We start from the raw sequence: 19,450 nt of genomic DNA, 5'->3' as shown, positions 1-19,450 counted from the left end.
TCATAGCGTCTAGCCACGAGCACATCGAGCTTGTCGGCGAGACGCTGAAAGACTACGAAGCGGTGACGGGAGCGAAAATCAACCGGGATAAGTCGGTGGGTTTGCTGCTCGGCACCTGGAGAAGCAAGCCCATACCGTCCGGCAGCGCCTCAGTAGTGGGACGCTGGACGGACGGTCCGGTCAAGTTGCTCGGAGTCTGGTTCGGTCCGGACCTGCAAACGGAGAAGAACTGGGACGAGATAACGAGTAGGGTGGCCACTCTCTGCCGGCAATGGTCCGAGAGGAAGCTGTCCCTAAAAGGTCGGGCGGAGGTGGCGAACGCGTACATCGCGTCCGTCATCGAATACCGCCTGACCGTCGTGCCTTGTCCCGATCGCGCCATCACCGAAATGGAGCGCATCCTCTTCCGCTTTTTGTGGAAAGGAAGCGTTCCGATGGTGAGGCGATCCGTTTGTTGCCAACACCCGCTGAAAGGAGGGCTGGGCATGCCGTGGTTGATGATGCGCAGACATGCGCTGAGACTGCGACATCTCCGGCTCTACGTAGACGACGGTGAGCAGGTGTGGTCGCCGTTTGTGCGACGCGCTTTCCCGCAGCTCGTCTCCATGACCGAGCTGCAGTCGTGGATCAAAAAGAGGCCGAGGAATGGCGAATGGCACCGTGAGTGTCGCGTTGCTCTGCAACAACTTTGCCGTCCCGGGTCGACCTTGAGCGGCTGCATCACAACGAAGTCATTCTATAGGGGATTAGTGGAGGGCAGGTACGACGACGATCTCGGGGCGAACCTGGGCGTCGACGAGGAATACCTGACCCGCCTGTTCAGGACGACTTTCGGGCCGGGACCTATGGACAACTTCCAGAGATCCCTGGCCTGGCAGTGTTACCGAGAGGCGCTACCCGTTCGGGATAAGCTCTATAGACACGGCTCGCGAAATGTGGGGCCGACCTGCCCGAGATGCGGTCAGAGCGATGAAACCGTTCTGCACGCACTCGTGCAGTGTCCAACCATTTCGGAGCTGTGGGCTTATGTCGAACGACTGCTGTCGCGTGTGGGACGAGTCGGTTTATCAACCGAGTCTATCGTCAATATCGTCACGCCTCCTTCCTTTAAACGGGAAGGAAGAGCTGTATTTATCGTACTTGTGGCTATGGCCAAAGAATGCATCTGGTGGACGCGTCTGAAAGGATTAGAGACAAATACTTTCCTCTCTGGTCAATCTCTCATCAACTTTTTCAAGTATCACTTGAAAAGGAAGGTGAGAGTAGAGAGGCAAGTGTTGTCTAGCAAATGTTTCGAAAAAAGATGGATACATGTAGCAAGAATGGCACGTATAAATGACGAAGCCACCTTGACCATGATTCTATAAAACGTTTTAAAATTTTGTAAACAGAGAAATTTTATTTAACAAACTGTGACGCTAAAGACCGAGGTTACCGTGGTCTTTTCGTAGGTTTTTCTTTCCACGGATAACCTCCCCATTTATTGGGAATTTTTTGTATTTTTCGTATTTTTTGTAAATACCCCAAACGTTTTGCGATGTTTTTTTTTTTTTTTTTTTTTTTCATCGTTGTCCCCACTTTTGTTTTTTTTTCTGCTTTGTTTTCGACCCCCTCGAAAAGAAAAACTCTACATTTGTATTTTGTCCCCTCTGTGTTGAGCCCTGTGTGGCTAATAAAGAAACCTATCTATCTATCTATCTATCTATCTATCAGTCTGTCTGTCTGTGTATGTATGTGTGCGTGTATGTGTATGTGATACCTATGCATATATCACAGAATTATGAATAAACATATATGTGCATGTGTGTACATACACACACACACATATATATACAAACGCATATACATACATATTCATTGTGTATAGGCATTGTTACATCGTCACGCATATATACGCATATAGAAACAAATTTATCGACATACACATACTGCTGTATGGATCAATGTATATATGTACAGACATACACAGAGACACACACACACTGACACGCACTCACGCTTACATGCATACATACATACCTACATAGATACATACACACACACACACACACACATGTATATATATATATATATATATATATACGTGCAAGCATAAACACATACAAAGTTGCAAATAAAGAAACACGTTCATCCACATAGAGGTACACATACAATTATTCAAAATTCATATTTGAAATCGTGATGAAAAGAAATTCTTTGTAAATTTTCTTTGTTCCTTTCTATTATCATTCGGCAGACGATCGCTGTATCGTGTTTGTTTCATAAAGCAGATGATACGGAACAAAATGATGTCTTCACAAACGCCGCCTCACCATGGCGTGCTTTCGGCTTACTTGTTTGATAATGTTTAATGCCGACTGAACATTTGTTTAGCAAGAAACTCTTTTGTTATGGAGAAAAACAATGTAATTACAGTCACTTGTCTTGAAACACAATCGGTCATTTTACATTGTTTTCAAACTGTTGGTGGTGGTTGCCATGTCAGCAAGCAGAACTCGCGACAAGTCAGCCTTAATTGAAGAGACCGTAACCATTCCTCCATTTTCAAAAGGTGTACTCATATCTTAAAAATACTTGTTCAACGTATGCTCCATATTCTAAGGTGGTAGAGTATGACTTCTAGATTTGGCTGCCATTTCTAACAACTTCATACGATCATGTACATCATTCCCAGATTTTTTGTTGTTATTTTGATGCAGTTCAGTCTTAGTTGAGCCAATCGTGGCCTCCTAGACTTTTTATATAGCTAAGACTATATTACTCAATGTATTCCTTTATTAGTGAGATGGGGGAAAGTGTGTGAGTAAGATGTGGCTGTTACTTCTAGTAACAGATCAAGTGTCTAAAGTGTTAAGTCCCTGTCTTCACACTGATTGTTTTCCAAATGATGTAAACTTTTCTCACCGTTAATTAGCTACCAAAAGCAGCATGATCAGCGTGATCTTAATTCCTAGCTTATTGGCCATTGAATATGAAGCAACAATATCCATATTTACCCCTTACATAATGAGCAACCTTCATGTTGCTTTTATTATTACTTCCTTTAGAACAGTGGTTCTCAACCGGGGATCACATGGCCCTTGGTGGTGGTGGGGGGTCACGTATAATTTTGTTGTTAAAATGTATTTGCAATAAATTTGTTATACTTCTACAATGCACAAAATATTTTGACAATTTTTAAATATAATTCCTAATAATATTTAATAACAAAAATATAAAATGACCTTTAAACATCAAATGGCTATGTGGGCCCATCCAAGGAAAAGTAGGAGTCAAAGGGATCCTTAGGTAAATAAATGGTTGAGAACTACTGCTTTAGAAGGTGGCGAACTGACAGAATTTTTAGGACGAAATGCCAAGCGGCATTTCTCCCGGTTCTGTACGTTCTGAACTGAAATCCCACCGAGATCAACTCTGCCTTTAAACCTTTGGGGGTGGATAAAATAAAGTACCAATCAAGTACGGAGTCGATGTAATCGACTTGCCCCGTCCCCTAACCTCAAATTTGCTGACCTTGTGCCAGAATTTGAAACTGTAAAGGCGGTCAACTGAATATCACTAATGCTTAGTGATATTTCTTCCAGCTTAGCATCCTGAGTTCAAATTCCACCGATGTCAGCTTTGCCTTTCATAAATTCGAGGTCAATAAAATAAGTACCAGTTGAAAACTGGGGGAAGGGTCAATGAAATCGACTATTCCCCTACCCCAAAATTTCGGACCTTTGCCTATAGTAGAAAGAATTATTACTTGCTTTAGCAGAGCAGTATATTGGCAGAACCGTTAGAATGGCGAAAAATAAAAAGGCCTTACAGAATTTGTTCCGTTCTTTACATTCTGAATTCAAATCCCACCGAAGTCTTCTTTTCCTTTCAAGCTTCCGAAATCAATAAAAAAAAGTACCCCTGAAATATTAGAGTCAATGTTACTCTCCACCAAATTTCTGGCCTTGTGCCAATGTTAGAAACAATATTATCTGTTTTAATAAAAACAGGAGATTAATTTTGAAGAACACAACTTATAGAAACAATAGCATACCTTTTGAAGATGATTACAAAAATAATTATGAGCAAGAAAAAGGCACAAAGCCAACAAATAACAATTGTGTAAGGAAGTGACCAGAATTATGGTTAATAGTAACTGTTTTGGGGCAGCCATGGTTGTGCGGTTAAAAAGGTCGATTTATAATCACATGGTTTCTGGTTTAGTCCCCCTGTACAGCACCATAAGCAAGTGTCTTCTACCGTAGACCAGGACCAACCAATGCCATGTGAGTGAATTTGGTAGACAGAAATCGTGTGGAAACCCATCATGTATGCATGTATGTACGAGGGGGAGGAGCTGAAAAAGTTCCTGGCTTTAAGGGTATCGTGAAAGGCCTGGCTTCCGAGTTCTTTTACAGCGCTTAGAAAAACTGAAGGACAGCTGCAGTGTGTGAATCTGAGTGGGGAATATGTTAAATAAAATCATAATTGACTGATCCTCCAGTGTTTTCTTTTACACAAAGCCAGGAACTTTTCAGCACACCTACGTATGTGTGTGTGCATGTATGTATGTATGTATGTTATCAATCAGTTTCATTTCTGTATTTCTTGTCCAAAGAGAAAGAGCCGGACTCTAACATAGATTCAAGGCTCCTTCATTGGAACTTTTATCAACATCATCTAGGTATTTGTGCATATGTGTGTGTGTGCAGTATTTGGTGTTAGTGTATGCGCAGATTTGTATGTTTGTTTTATGGATGCGTTTTTATGTCTAGATGCATGCATATGTATTTATGTGCTAAATTTTTGGAAAGTTTTACATATCTTTACAGTTCCATTGATGGCTTGAATCTGTAGTCTTCTAATCAGCCGTTTTCTTTCAGGTTTTGAGAACCCTAACTTTTCCAGGTTTTTGTTGAGGCAGTTTGTTACATATCTCAATGCCCCAACAATCACGGGTATGAATCTGAACTTGTAGTCTGGGTGGAGTATCTGCAAATTTCTCAGTAGCTCGGCGTAGTTGTTCTCTTTTTCTCTAATCTTTAGTGGGATTATGTATGTATGTATGTATGTATGTATGTATGTATGTATGTATGTATGTACGTATGTATGTATGTATGTATACAGCTAGCTAGCGATGTATATATATATATATATATATATATATATCTGTGTGTGTGTGTGTGTGTGTGTGTATGTGTGTGTGTGTGGATCTGTGTGCTTGTATGTGTGTGGGTCTTTGTAGTTGTCACTCCACCACTTCGTTTGTCAAGCATGGTCGTAGCCCAGTGAAACGAGTGATAATCAATATACATACATACATACATATATATATATATATATATATATATATATATATATATATATATATATATATATATATATATATATATATATATATATATATATATATATATATATATATATATATATATATGTATGTTTATATATATATATGGGAGAATATACAAATAATAACAACAGACGAGGACAGGTGGTGTAAATAACAAAAGTATATATTAGTATGACGCTCGGGAATACGGAAAGTCTTTGACGTTTCGAGCTACGCTCTTCAACAGAAAGAATACGGAGACAAGGAGAAAAACACGGAGAAAAAAAATTGAATAGTGTTCAGTCAACGGTCAATCATAATAATGGCCGATCATATATATATATATATATATATATATATATATATATATATATGTATGTATATATATATATATATATATATATATATATATATATATATATATATATATATATATATATATATATATATATATATATATATATATATATGTATGCATGTATATGTATGTATAAGTACAGGCACACACACATACAAACAAACATATACACACATGTGCAGGTGTGGCTGTGAGGTAAGAAGCTTGCTTCCCAAACGCGTAGATCTGGGTTTTGTCCTACTGCGTGACGTCTTGGGCAGGTGTCTTCTACTATAGTCTCGGACCGACCAAGGCCTTGTGAATAAATTTGATGGACGGATCCTGAACGAACTCCATTGTATATATGCCATCCAGTCACACTTTCTAGGTGCAGAATATACTGTCATGTGACTCAAACGCACGGATGTAGCGGGAAACGTACAAAAGGTTATAAACTTAATCATGTATTCATTCTCTACACACTCGACAGAAAACATTCAGAGCATTGATTGTTTGGATTTGTTCAGTCAACCATGTCAGCCTTAACTTACGACACCAAATATTGTCACTTGATACTAACACACGGACTTAGCGTGGGACCTACAAACATTTCTAAGACCAGTCATGTGAGTATCCTGTAGCAATCAAATCTTATTCAAAACATATAAAAACAGGGCAAACTTCAGACACTTAGTCTGACAACTGCGACATAAGCCACGTCTGACTAGTCTGACAACTGCGACATAAGCAAGACGACTGCGACATAAGCCACGTCTTTCTATTTGAACTTTTTTGAAAATTAGTGTAATCTGATTACACCGGTTAAAGCTTCAAATATCTTAATAAAAAATATTGAAACTATTCTCAGTGCATTTTCAACTTCAATTTTTCCTATGTGTGTGTGTGTGTATATGTGTGTGTGTGTGCATGTGTCTTTGTGTCTATGTGTGTTCCTCACCACTGCTTAACAATCGGTGTTGGTGTGTTTATATCTCCATAACTTAATGGTTCGGCAAAAGAGACTGATATAATAAGTACTATGCATTAAAAAAATAAGTCCTTGAGTCAATTTGTTCGACTAAAACCCTTCAAGGCGTTGTTCCAGCATGGCCACAGTCAAATGACTGAAACAAGTAAAAGGGAAAAGATAATACACACACACACACACACACACGCGCGCGCGCACACACACGCACACACACACATGCACACACACGCACACACACACATCTTTTACGTTTTACTTGTTACAGTCATTTGACTGCGGCCATGCTGGGGCACTGCCTTGAAGAGCTTTAATCGAACAAATCGACCCCAGAAGTTATTTTTTTAAAGCCTAGGACTTATTCTATTGGTTACCTTTCGCCGAACCGCTAAGTTACGGTTGTCAAGCGGTGGTGGGGAACAAACACTGACGCAAAGACGCACACGCATAAACATATACATATAAATATACGACAGGCTTCTTTCAGTTTCCGTCTACCAACTCCACTCACAAGGCTTTGGTCGGTCCGACTTTATAGTGGAAGACGGGGACTGAACCCGGAACCTTGTTGCTGGGAAGCAAGCTTCTTACCACACAGCCACACCGACGCCTATGCCGCCCAGTCACACTTGTATGTAAACGAATATTCTAAAATGTGTAGATAAGAATACTTATAACTATATTTAGCGAAGACTCGCAAGTCTTCCGTAGCAGAGGTATAAGTACTCCCGCTTGTTACGCGAAAGTCTGGGGTTCAACTCCCTATCGGAGACACACACATGCACAGAGAAACAGACACACACACAAATATATATATAAATCTAAGAGTGTGTTTGTACTTAAAAACACAGTTTCCATTTACAGAATACTGTACTCAATACTTCCATAAATAGTGTACGTTACTTTATTTTACTGGATTGGCTTACATAGGTATTTCTGTTTCGATCATAGGCGATTCTAGTGACAACTAGTCGTAAACATGATCATGAAAAGAACAGAAACTTTTGCCAATTACTCAGTGCTCTTGTTGTTTACTTAGGTGAACTTAATAACCACAATATGAAGCATTAGCAACTATATGAACTGCGTCGCTGGCCGATCACGTATCTGTGACACTTTGATCAAACTGTGAATCGCATTAGAAGTTACTGGTGAGTGTGAAAATAACGACTCTTCTGTGACATTTCGATCGTAATCATTTTTAAGCCTCGAGAAATCTTCCTTTCTTTATTTCTTGTTCTTTTACTTCTTCTTCTTCGTACACTTTCATTATCATTCAACAGACGTGAGATTAAAACATGGCGTGCTTTCGCTTCGTTTGTTTCATAATGTTTAACTTCGACTGACAATTTATATCGCAAGCAGATCTATTGTTATGAATAAAAACAATGTAATTATAGTAATTTGTCTCGAAAGACAAGCAAGCATTTTACTTTTATTTCCACATTGTCACGTGGATTAAACGATATACAACATAACAGCGACAACTGACATATCTCTGACATTTTGATCGGAACCAATTTTCAGCATGAAATTTGACGAAGACTGTGAATTGCAAAAGATAAAGTATCTGAGAAAAATGTGTTTGCATATGTGCATACACACACACACACACACACACGGACACGCACGTACACACACATACACAGACAAACACACACACATACTTATATATATGTATATGTCTCTATATGTATGTGCGTACACAATGTATAATATGCATTTATGCAGGCATAAATGTAGATAGATTTATCGAGAGATGAGTTGATAGAGAAATAGATAGATATGTATCTATATAAGCGTGAATCGGTGATATATATATATATATATATATATATATATATGTACACTGAGAGAGAGAGAGAGAGACAGACAGATAGAGATAAATAAAAACATGGTTAGAAGTGTGAATTAGAAGATTATAACTGGCAGTTGATGAATAGATATATTCATCCATAAATCAGACGAGAACGAGATGATGAAGAGAAAAATGGAGAAGTTGATAGACATGCTGCAAACATTTTCATTGTAAATACAAAAAAATATAGATAATTAGACCCATGAACACACATACACACACACACACACACACACACGCACATATACACACGCACACACACAACCATATATGATGAAAGAGAAGGAGAGAAATATATAATAAAAGAGATGAGAAGTGAGAGAGTTAGATTGCCAACATCTAGAGATGTATGTATGTGTGTGTGTGTGCGTGCGGATATGTGTTCGTACATCTATCTATCTATCTATCTATCTATCTATCTATCTATCTATCTATCTATCTATCTGTCTGTCTGTCTGTCTACCTGTTTGTCTGTATCTCCCTCTCTTTCTTTCTTTCTTTCTTTCTTTCTTTATTTATTTCTTTCTTTCTTTCTTTCTTTCTTTCTTTCCCTCTCTTTCACTTTCTCTCTCTGTGTATGTATATATATATACATGTACATACACGAGTGAGTGAATAAACGAAAGAAAGTAGAGCTCCACATTTGTTTGGAGCTACATGTATTTAATAAGAGTTTTACTCACCTCTGTATGATTTAAAGTTTCGTGTGCGCATAGAAAATAAATATCTCTTGAGATGTTCAGAGGCAGATGGAGGGCTTAGGCCTCTGTTGCTCAGCTCAGTTCCCGTGGTGTTAATGTTAACAAAGCGACTGTCGCTATTTCATTTTTATTTCTTCAGGGCTCACGTTTTCGGATAGGATTTCGGCACCACTTTGGTATCCGAGTACGGCATAGTGTTTACAGCGACAACAGTTCCTGGCAATATGCTAGCGTACACGGTGGAAGAAGATGCTAGTGCAGTCGTCTTTCAGTATGAACGAACACATTAATGGCAGCAGTCTTTATGTCGGAGTAACCAAATTTGATGATGCTTGTTTACAATTGGAGCTACTTGACCAACATGGGTGAACTGTAGTCTATACAGGTAATACGGATTAAATATCTTGTCCTTACGTGTGGGTCAGCTACGCCTAAGGTGTTATATCCGAGTTGGCAGTAGCCTGAAGCTTAAAGTTCATTAAAAGGCTACCCTTGATTGCAAGAAATATGATAGTCCATTCTTCACACTAACACTGCGTGTTAACAGTATGTGTAATTTCCCACAGAGACTGAGTTGGCTATTGCGAGCTCCAGGTCAGTAAGGACGGGTTCTGGAAATAATATTTTATTTAATGCTAGGGTGAGTCATTTCAATGGTTGTGGAGTCTTCAAATGAAACAGCACAGGAAGGTTTTCCATATTCCAGCATCACAGTACATCTTTAACTGTTCATGGAGTGATTGTTTACAAATCCACTATTACTACAGTTTTAAGTAAATAGGATGAACGAATTTGCGTATATAACACATTAGATAGCTAGATTAATAAACTACTGATGCGCTCACTAAGTTCTGTTTCAATGCTATACTGTATTACAGAATATATCGATAGATTTTAACCAGTACTTTGTAATAGATTTAAACAACGTGTATCCATTATCTTCGTCAATACTAAAAGTGGGCTCAACCAGACTAATTTCAATCTTCAATGGGATTTCATAAGAGAACCAGTAACTGCTTTACCTGTCCACATATTGAAATTTATTCCCCATTCCAATGTACGTAAACATACAGATGCAACCCACAATACGTTTTTAAAAAAAGGATGATGCCAAAAAAACAAAGAAAAAAAACATCTTCATACATTCTTTTATTCTTTTATACTTTTACTTGTTTCAGTTATTTGACTGCGGCCATGCTGGAGCACCACCTTTAGTCGTACAGATCAACCCCAGTACTTATTCTTTGTAAGCCTAGTACTTATTCTATCGGTCACTATTGCCGAACCGGTAAGTTACGGGGACGTAAATATATCAACATCGGTTGTCAAGCGATGGTTGGGGGGAGGGGCAGACACAGACACAGACAGACAGGCAGACAGACAGACAGACACACACACACGCACACACACACAGACACACATACGACGGGATTCTTCAGTTTCTGTCCTACAAATCCACTCACAAGGCTTTGGTTGGCTCAAGGCTATAGTTGACTGAACCCGGAACAATGTGGTTTGGAAGCAAGCTTCTTACAACACGGCCACTCCTGCGCCTATAGCCACCCTTGCACCTATGCCCACTCCTGCGCCTATTGTTTAAGAGTATCAAATACATTTGATAACTATGACTAAATAAAAAAAGGAAACTGCTCTGTCCAATGAGCTTTATCCTGAAAGATAAACGTTTTCACTCTTCACCGTGGACACATACTGACATAGAGAAACTCCCTTGAATTTAACTAAACAATATGCATTGTCAGATGAACTTATTTATAAATATTGTGAAACGCAGCTTCCTTGGGTTCCTGCTTTAATATATAAATATGCATCAATTGATTTAACATACAACACTGAACGAGCGATATGTCATATAATATAAAAGAAATGATATAGTTATGTTGCGTCGACGCCTCCAAGCGAAGAAGTAGGCTCGACCAAGACATATAAATAGAAGTAGTCTGACCGTGGTAGGTATTAACTAACGGTGGACTGACAGTTGAGTAGCCGTCGTGTAGCGGTTGAGTAGAGGTCGTCCGAAGGTACTAGATAGCAGTAACTTGAGACATAAGTTACAAAATAGAAAAAATGATATAACATAAAATATAGAAGTGATATACTATAGAACTTAGAACTGATATATTCGATAATATGTAGAAGTTATGTAAATATAACAGCAACAGTATACCGTTTAGCATATGTAGCAAAGAACGGATGATATACCACATAAAACAGATAGTGGATATACCACATAGCGTGGTTTTACTACAAGAGTTATATATAACATCACACAGAAATGATATAAAATATTACATAGCAGAGATGCATCATATAACACAAATGCTATATATCATATCCCGGCCGAAAATTATATAGCATAGAAGTGATCTATCGTTTAAAATAGCGGGAATATGGTATATAGCAGCATTGATATACTATATAAGATAGTGATGCACCATGTAACATTGCAATAATATATAATATAGCCTAGAAGTGGTATAGCATATAACAGCAGTGATATACAATATATCACAGCAATGAGACACCTTATAACAAAGTAGCGTTATAACAGAAATTATATACCATATAAAATAGAAGTGATATTCCATGTAAAGTAGCAGTGTTCATAGTAGTGATATACCATATAGCATAGACGTAATGTACCGTATAACATAACAGCCATACACCATATAAAAAAGAAGTGATATGTTTTAAGCAACATAGCAGTATTATATCAATGGCCCAGTGGTTAGGGCAGCGGACTCGCGGTCATAGGATCGCGGTTTCGATTCCAAGACCGGGCGTTGTGAGTGTTTATTGAGCGAAAACATCTAAAGCTCCACGAGGCTCCGGCAGGGGATGGTGGCGAACCCTGCTGTACTCTTTCACCACAACTTTCTCTCACTCTTTCTTCCTGCTTCTGTTGTACCTGTATTTCAAAGGGCCAGACTTGTCACACTGTGTCACGCTGAATATCCTCGAGAACTACATTAAGAGTACACGTGTCTGTGGAATGCTCAGCCACTTGCACGTTAATTTCACGAGCAGGCTGTTCCGTTGATCGGATCAACTGGAACCCTCGACGTCGTAAGCGATGGAGTGCCAACAACAACAATGATATACTAAACCAAATTAAACGATCTATTAAATGCAGTGTTTGGGTTGTTTTAGCAATACAATATAATACTTCAAGAATATCTTCCCATTACATAAATTAATTTTGCATTTTCAGATTAATACAACGTTATAACATTCCAAATTCCAATATAAAGAACTTTCTACACAGTTTCGCTTCTGATTTGGTTGCTTAGCATATTTATTAAATCAATCCTGGAATTAAAAGAAGAAAGGAAAAAAGCCCTCGCGGTATGATATGCGAATTTCACTGCATCATCATATTATGTTTCAATGGGAAAGAAAGTTTTAATGGGAAAGAAAGCAAACAAAAAGATATGTTTTAGATTTCAAGGAATATAAAGATACTTTAAAGTCAAGATTACATTGTGTACCGCTTCATTTATAAGAGCACAAAGCTATGCAACATCTTAAATTACTTTCCAAACATGCTACTTTAATGTTGATTGAGGTAAGAATTTTATAAGATGCTTAAAAAAATGACAAACACTCCAAAAAGCGTACTTGCATATATCTAGGTGATTACGAAGTAAAGATTTGAACAGATGCACTTGATACTTAATGGGAGATTTGGTAAATATAACTTGGAGAAAATTGACAACACGAAAGTAAGATTATCAGAATTTTTAAACAACACAAACTAATTACGGTAAACAATGCATCATTAAATGCAATAATGAACAATATATATCACACACATGGTGGGAATGGGTTGGGGAATGTTTAATAACCAGATTAATTGTATTTAATGCCCAAAAGATTAAGTCTAAATGGGCGCAGAATCTAGAATTTTCTTGGTACATATATAGGCAGAAATCTAGGCGCTTCATAATCACAATAAAAGTTTATCTGAAATCGATAAAGCAGGACAAAAATGCAAGAATAAAACATAGCTTTCAAGCATTTAAAAACCCGAACATAGCAGGAGAATTTACAGGATATATAGAAAGTATATTCACACTTTTGTTATTAAATGTTCCAGAATTAACGAGAACCTTTGAAATAAATAACAGCCGTGTGAAATATTGGCAAAAGTAAGAAAGTTAAGAATCATTGCAGAAATAAAACTGTTTCAAACAGTTGTAATGAAAGAGAGGTCTGAAACAGAAACAATATGGAAATGTAAGCAGCAGAAATCGAATATAGATCGGTCAATGGGAAAATAAAAATAGAAATTAGAGCAGCAGAAGATAATGAAAGGTGTGAATAAATAGAAAGAAGTCAAAGAGCAAACTCTCAAAAGTATACTGAATGGTTGAAGATCTAAAGAAATGGGTACTTAAATGTCAAGTAGTTGAGGATAAATAAGATAATTTACTATGCACAGCAAAATGAATGACAGATGAATAGAATAGTTTTGTAACTAATAATGATATAACAGTGCAAATTTTCCTCCACAATGTGCTTTAATTTCACTATCCAACAATGTATAGCTATATTGCTCTACTTGTTAGAATGAATTTCCCCACCACCACGCTCCAAACTAGCGAAACACAGGGGATGTCCTCCAAGAATGGAGAAACAACATTGAGTAGATTTGTAGCGTTAATATTCTAGGAAAAATAATTGGATGAGCAGCCAGACCTTGAACACAACATTATTGACTTAATAAAACTTTTTGAGAGTATGATATGGAACACTATAGCTTAATACGAGAGCGTATAACATCGACCTCTCTTCGTATATGGAGATGGAGTTAAAGATCAAACAACAAGTCTTGATATAATTACGAGAAGATATACAATTGAAGTAAGAAGTGGAAAAGTAGAAATAATGATAATTAGGAAAAATAAAAAGGAAATATTCAGCCCCATTGAAAGAGCAGAGAAGAATCTCATGTATTTTTAGTGTTTGTGCAGAACAATAACGGAAGATATGAGATCAAAGGAAGTAGTAAAATGATGGATTGCAGTAGCTACAGTGGCTTTGGCAAAATTAGACACCATTTGGGAAACAAAAATTCGTTTATTTTAAGAGCAATAGTAATTTTAACGACACTTTATGGGTGCGAATCATGGACGTTAGATGCTAAAAGTGAGAAAAAGATGGTTTTTCAAATGAAAAGTTATTGGAAGATGCTTCGCATTCCATATACAGAACACAGAGCTAATGAGAATATTCAGAAAGAAATTGCTGGAAAAACTGATAATCGGGAATAATGGCGGGAGGAGGTCGTGTCTCTTTCTGTGTGTCTACAGCAACCATAGACCATGGATTTTCATTGATTGAATATTTGCATATCGCAGAAGAAGAACAAAAACAAAAAAATGAAAACAATCTAAGCATAGTAAATTATAGTGCAGCATCTGAATCATTCTGCAGTCCTGGATATTTGAAGTATCGAAGCAAATATGGTAATCACATCATTAAGGATTCATGGCAGCCAAGCCATGGGAAACGGCAAACAAAAACTAAACATTTTAGCGAGTGAAAAAAAAGCAAAAATGTAAGCTACACAATTCCCATATAAAACATCCATTTTCAAGGGTCGCTCTACATTGTCCCTTCTACTTTTTAATTTAGCATCGCCACCCGAATCTAGTGAACCAAACTAGAAGCAGTTAAGGCGGAAATGTAGAAGTGAAAATCCATATGTTATATGTAGATGAGCCAAACTGTTGCAAGAGGCGGCTACCAAGCATGGATTTTGAAAAGCCGTCGGAATGAACAGAGGGTTTAGAATTGTACTAAAGCTATCTTAAAGACAAATAATGATAATAATAAATAAACAACGTTAAGACAGATAAAGATGAAGAACTCTAAAATCCAAATCAAGAACAGATTTATAACTGCCATTTCAAAGAATATAACAAACAACGGCGGCGGATTGAATAAATGCATTTAAACCTAATCTGTTGTCTAGATTAAATCCACCATCACCACCACCAGTACCATTACCGTCACCATCCTTATTGTCGTTCACCTCGTCGCCGCCAAGACCTGCACCAACATCAACATTACCATCACCAGCACCAGCACCACCAGTACCACCACCACCACCACCACCACCACCAGGAACAACAGCAGCAGCAGCACCACCACCACCACCACCATCGCCACAATCATCTGACACTCCAATGACTTTAAAATTGTGCGTTATGTTAAAAGCTTTGAATCCAGGTATTCAGTCTGTGGAGGACGATTCAATACCATGAGTTACTGCTTGCATCTATAACAAACCATTTTTCGTAGTCTCTTTCTTCACGTACCTCAAAAACACCAGAGAGGGTTATATTTCCTTCCCTGAACAGACTATACTATTCAAAGGCTTGAAACTAGACTTCTAACATATATACACAAATGCATATATACATGCATGCTTAAACATAGATTTATGTGCATTATGTACGCGTAGGCGCAGGCGTGGATGTGTGGTAAGAAGCTTACTTCTCAACCACCTGATTTCAGGTTCAGTGCCACTGCGTGCCGCCTTGGGCAAGTGTCTTCTACTATTGCCTTGGGCCAACCAAAGCCTTGTGAGTGGATTTGGTAGACGAAAACTGAAAGAAGACCGTTATATATATATATATATATATATATATATATATATATATGTTGTGTTTCTCCTCCCACCATCGCTTGACAACGGATGTTGATATGTTTACGTCCCCATAGCTTAGCGGTTCGGGAAAGAGACGATAGAATAAGAATCAGGCTTACAAAGAATAAGTCCTGGGTTGATTAGTTTGACTAAATGACTGAAACAAGTAAAATAATAAAAGAATAAAAGAATATACACATCTGTATGTATTATACACACACACACATACACACACTCGTGCGCGCATGCACACATGCACATATGTTCTACGTTTTTCTGCGTTACAGTTTTTGTTTGTCGATTATTTATTATGTGCCATGTGGAGGCGCAATGACCCAGTGGTTAGGGCAGCGGACTCGCGGTCATAAGATCGCGGTTTCGTTTCCCAGACCGGGCGTTGTGAGTGTTTATTGAGCGAAAACACCTAAAGCTCTACGAGGCTCTGGCAGGGGATGGTGGCAAACCCTGCTGTACTCTTTCACCACAACTTTCTCTCACTCTTACTTCCTGTTTCAGTTGTGCCTGTAATTCAAAGGGTCAGCCTTGTCACACTGTGTCACGCTGAATATCCCCGAGAACTACATTAAAGGTACACGTGTCTGTGGAGTGCTCAGCCACTTGCACGTTAATTTCACGAGCAGGCTGTTCTGTTGATCGGATCGACTGGAACCCTCGACGTCGTAAGCGACGGAGTGCCAACAACAACAACAAACCATGTTTCTTAATGTAGCGCTCACATTATGGTTGATAATGGGAACGGGGAAACATATTTTCACCGCTGTACGATATGTTCTTTCGTGTAATTTAACCTGGCTTAATTTTGCAGTGAAACATATTTTGATCATCCCTATGTTCCCAGAAACTGTCTGTTTGTGAATCACAATTTTATATATGTTGTTAAATCGTTTCACTAAATTATTCCATATATAGATTTCCAGAACATGCCAGTAATAAAATTGCTATCAACCCTAGTATAGCGACGACCTTATGGGAATTATATTTAATTAAAGATGGCGACATTTAGAATCAACCATTTCGTGTTCTTTTCTCCAATAATATCCCTCTAATCTTTTGCTATCTTCGAGATCTTTACATATTTCATTTTTCAACATTTTTCTTATCCTCGCAATTATTATTTTATTTATTTTGGTATTTTGTCTTCATTTTTTTCTGTATTTCCTATTTCGTCATTAATTCCTCTTCAAATTCTCAGTAATGATGGAATAATCTAGAAACATCGATATCTGATATTGAAAGAATGTTTATTCCCAGCTCCGTTACGTAACCGTGTATAGAAAAGAAAGTGAAAAAAAACATGGAAAGAAAGAAAAAACGAATTGAAGCTGCAGAAAGACTTGAGTTAGGAATGAAAAAGAAGGCAGATATTAAATTTATGTCTAAAAGTCGCCATCTTTAATTAAATATAATCACCATAGTGTTATAGCTCTATCCAAGTTAATGTCAACTTTGATCAAAACGAAACCTGTTATAAACTGTAGAACCTTTTAGATCTAATATTGACAGGAGTTTGACATCTAGAAGTGTTGTTAAAGTCGCTTTCAACTGAAGTGGACCCATCAAGTGAACTAACATTTGCTCCGAATAAAACTATTCTTTAAATAATATATATATATATATATATATATATATATATATATATATATATATATATATATATGTATATACAGCAAGGAAAAAGAAGAGAAGCTGGAGAGGCATAGGAAATTCATTGATAAAAAAGGATACGTTAAGTCAATATAACTGAATAAGAACAAAATGTGAACACCGTGTGTAGTTCTGAATATTAAGCAGAAAGCAAAAGTAAAAAACAGTAAGCCACACACATACCAGTTGTTCCTATGCTATTATAAGGATACATATTTGTGCCATAAGTTCGTACCTTGAAATACTCACTTACATGACATTTCGCAAAACGTGGTCTCTCAATTCCTTTACTTTACACCCGTTTCGGGTTGATAAATAAAGTACTTGGTTAGAGCTATAAATCTATTGCAATTATATGAAGGTGGCGACTTTCTGACAAATTTTATGTAAGCGTCCTTCTTCATTCGCTGTTCGTTTCCTTCAGTGACTTGAATTAGTATCTTCCCTTCCTCCTTTATTCGATTATTTTCTTCACACGTTTACGAAACGGACCAGAAACAAATAGTCTCACAACATCTAAGTATCAACTTTTTAAAGATTATTGAACTATTTCAAGTTCAGGGCGATGATTTGGCAGAATAGTTGGTGTCGAGTGTGCTGCTTGCGGTAACTGCTCCGACTTTTTGGACGTTCTTAGTTAAAATTCAGTCTAGTTGACGATGTCTAAGGTTAATCACATCCAACCTACAGTTAGCTTAGTAGAACCAACATAGATAAGGCAGTTATGGTAATGTGGAAGCTTCATCCATCAGTAGATGGATAATGTCTGAATGGAAAAATCAGTTTCTGTTTAGTCCTATTGATGTTTTCCTTGGAAAATCTGATATTTATTCTCCATGTCATAACTGTGGCAGTGTTTGAACAACACATTATTCACTGAAACAAATCAAAACACAGGAAGAGAATCCTTAATTAATAAAGTTTTTGACCAATATGAGGAAACATCATCAGCCGACGATGGAACTTCATGACTGTCCAACTAACAAAAAATAGCAGTCAAATCTCATTCAGATTACATACTATCTCTTAGAAGAATACATTATATAATATGGCCCGAGATAAAAAAAGAACAACAACAAAATCAGTATGAGCACGATTGCAATGCCTTTGACCTGGGCAAGTTGGAGGCTGATCAATTACAAAATATCATTCAGAAATGCCACGTCTATATAAATGTAATAATATGTATTTCGACATTTCTCGCAAGAAACACAAGATGAAACAGTTGTGGCTGATATGGACTCATGTTCTCTGTTTAGGCAGTTCAATACCTTGTCTATGTTGAGCTAGGCTTCTTCTAGCTGAGTGGCTTCTTGTTAATTCAATTCCAGCACTCCTAACGTACAAATTTATCCGTTTTTCTTCAATATCGAGTCCACCTCAATAGAACATTCACTAACCATTTCATCTTGTCCTTCCTCTCTAGAATCTGTTTCCTCTGGAATTCCCCCTCTACTTTTTCTCTCTCTTTTTCTTTTGCAGTTGTCAACTTGACATTAATTTCGTTAATCTCATTTGCTTTGGTGGGGATGTGAATACCATGCTAAAGCTTTCTTTTCCAGATCAAATGTTACAAATATTAATAGTCACAGAAAGTCACAGAAAGTCACATATGATAACACACACACACACACACACACACAGACACACACAGACACATAGACACACACACAGACACACATACACAGACACACAGACACAGACACAGACACACACACACACACAAGCATACATACATGTAAGAGCAGAAAGAACAGTGGATTGCAAAACATAACAATTAGTGGTGGATAACCGAATCAGTAGAGACAAAACAACTAGGGGTATTTCGAATCAATGCAAGAGCCTTTATGTAGTCACTCGATGTTCTGGAAATAACAGCTACATTAACTTAAATCACATAATAGTCTTACTTTAGAT

The sequence above is a fragment of the Octopus bimaculoides genome, chromosome 7 (assembly GCF_046866305.1).
Source record: "Octopus bimaculoides isolate indiv1 chromosome 7, ASM4686630v1, whole genome shotgun sequence".
Lineage (NCBI taxonomy): Eukaryota > Metazoa > Mollusca > Cephalopoda > Octopoda > Octopodidae > Octopus > Octopus bimaculoides.
This window is presented reverse-complemented; position numbering follows the sequence as displayed.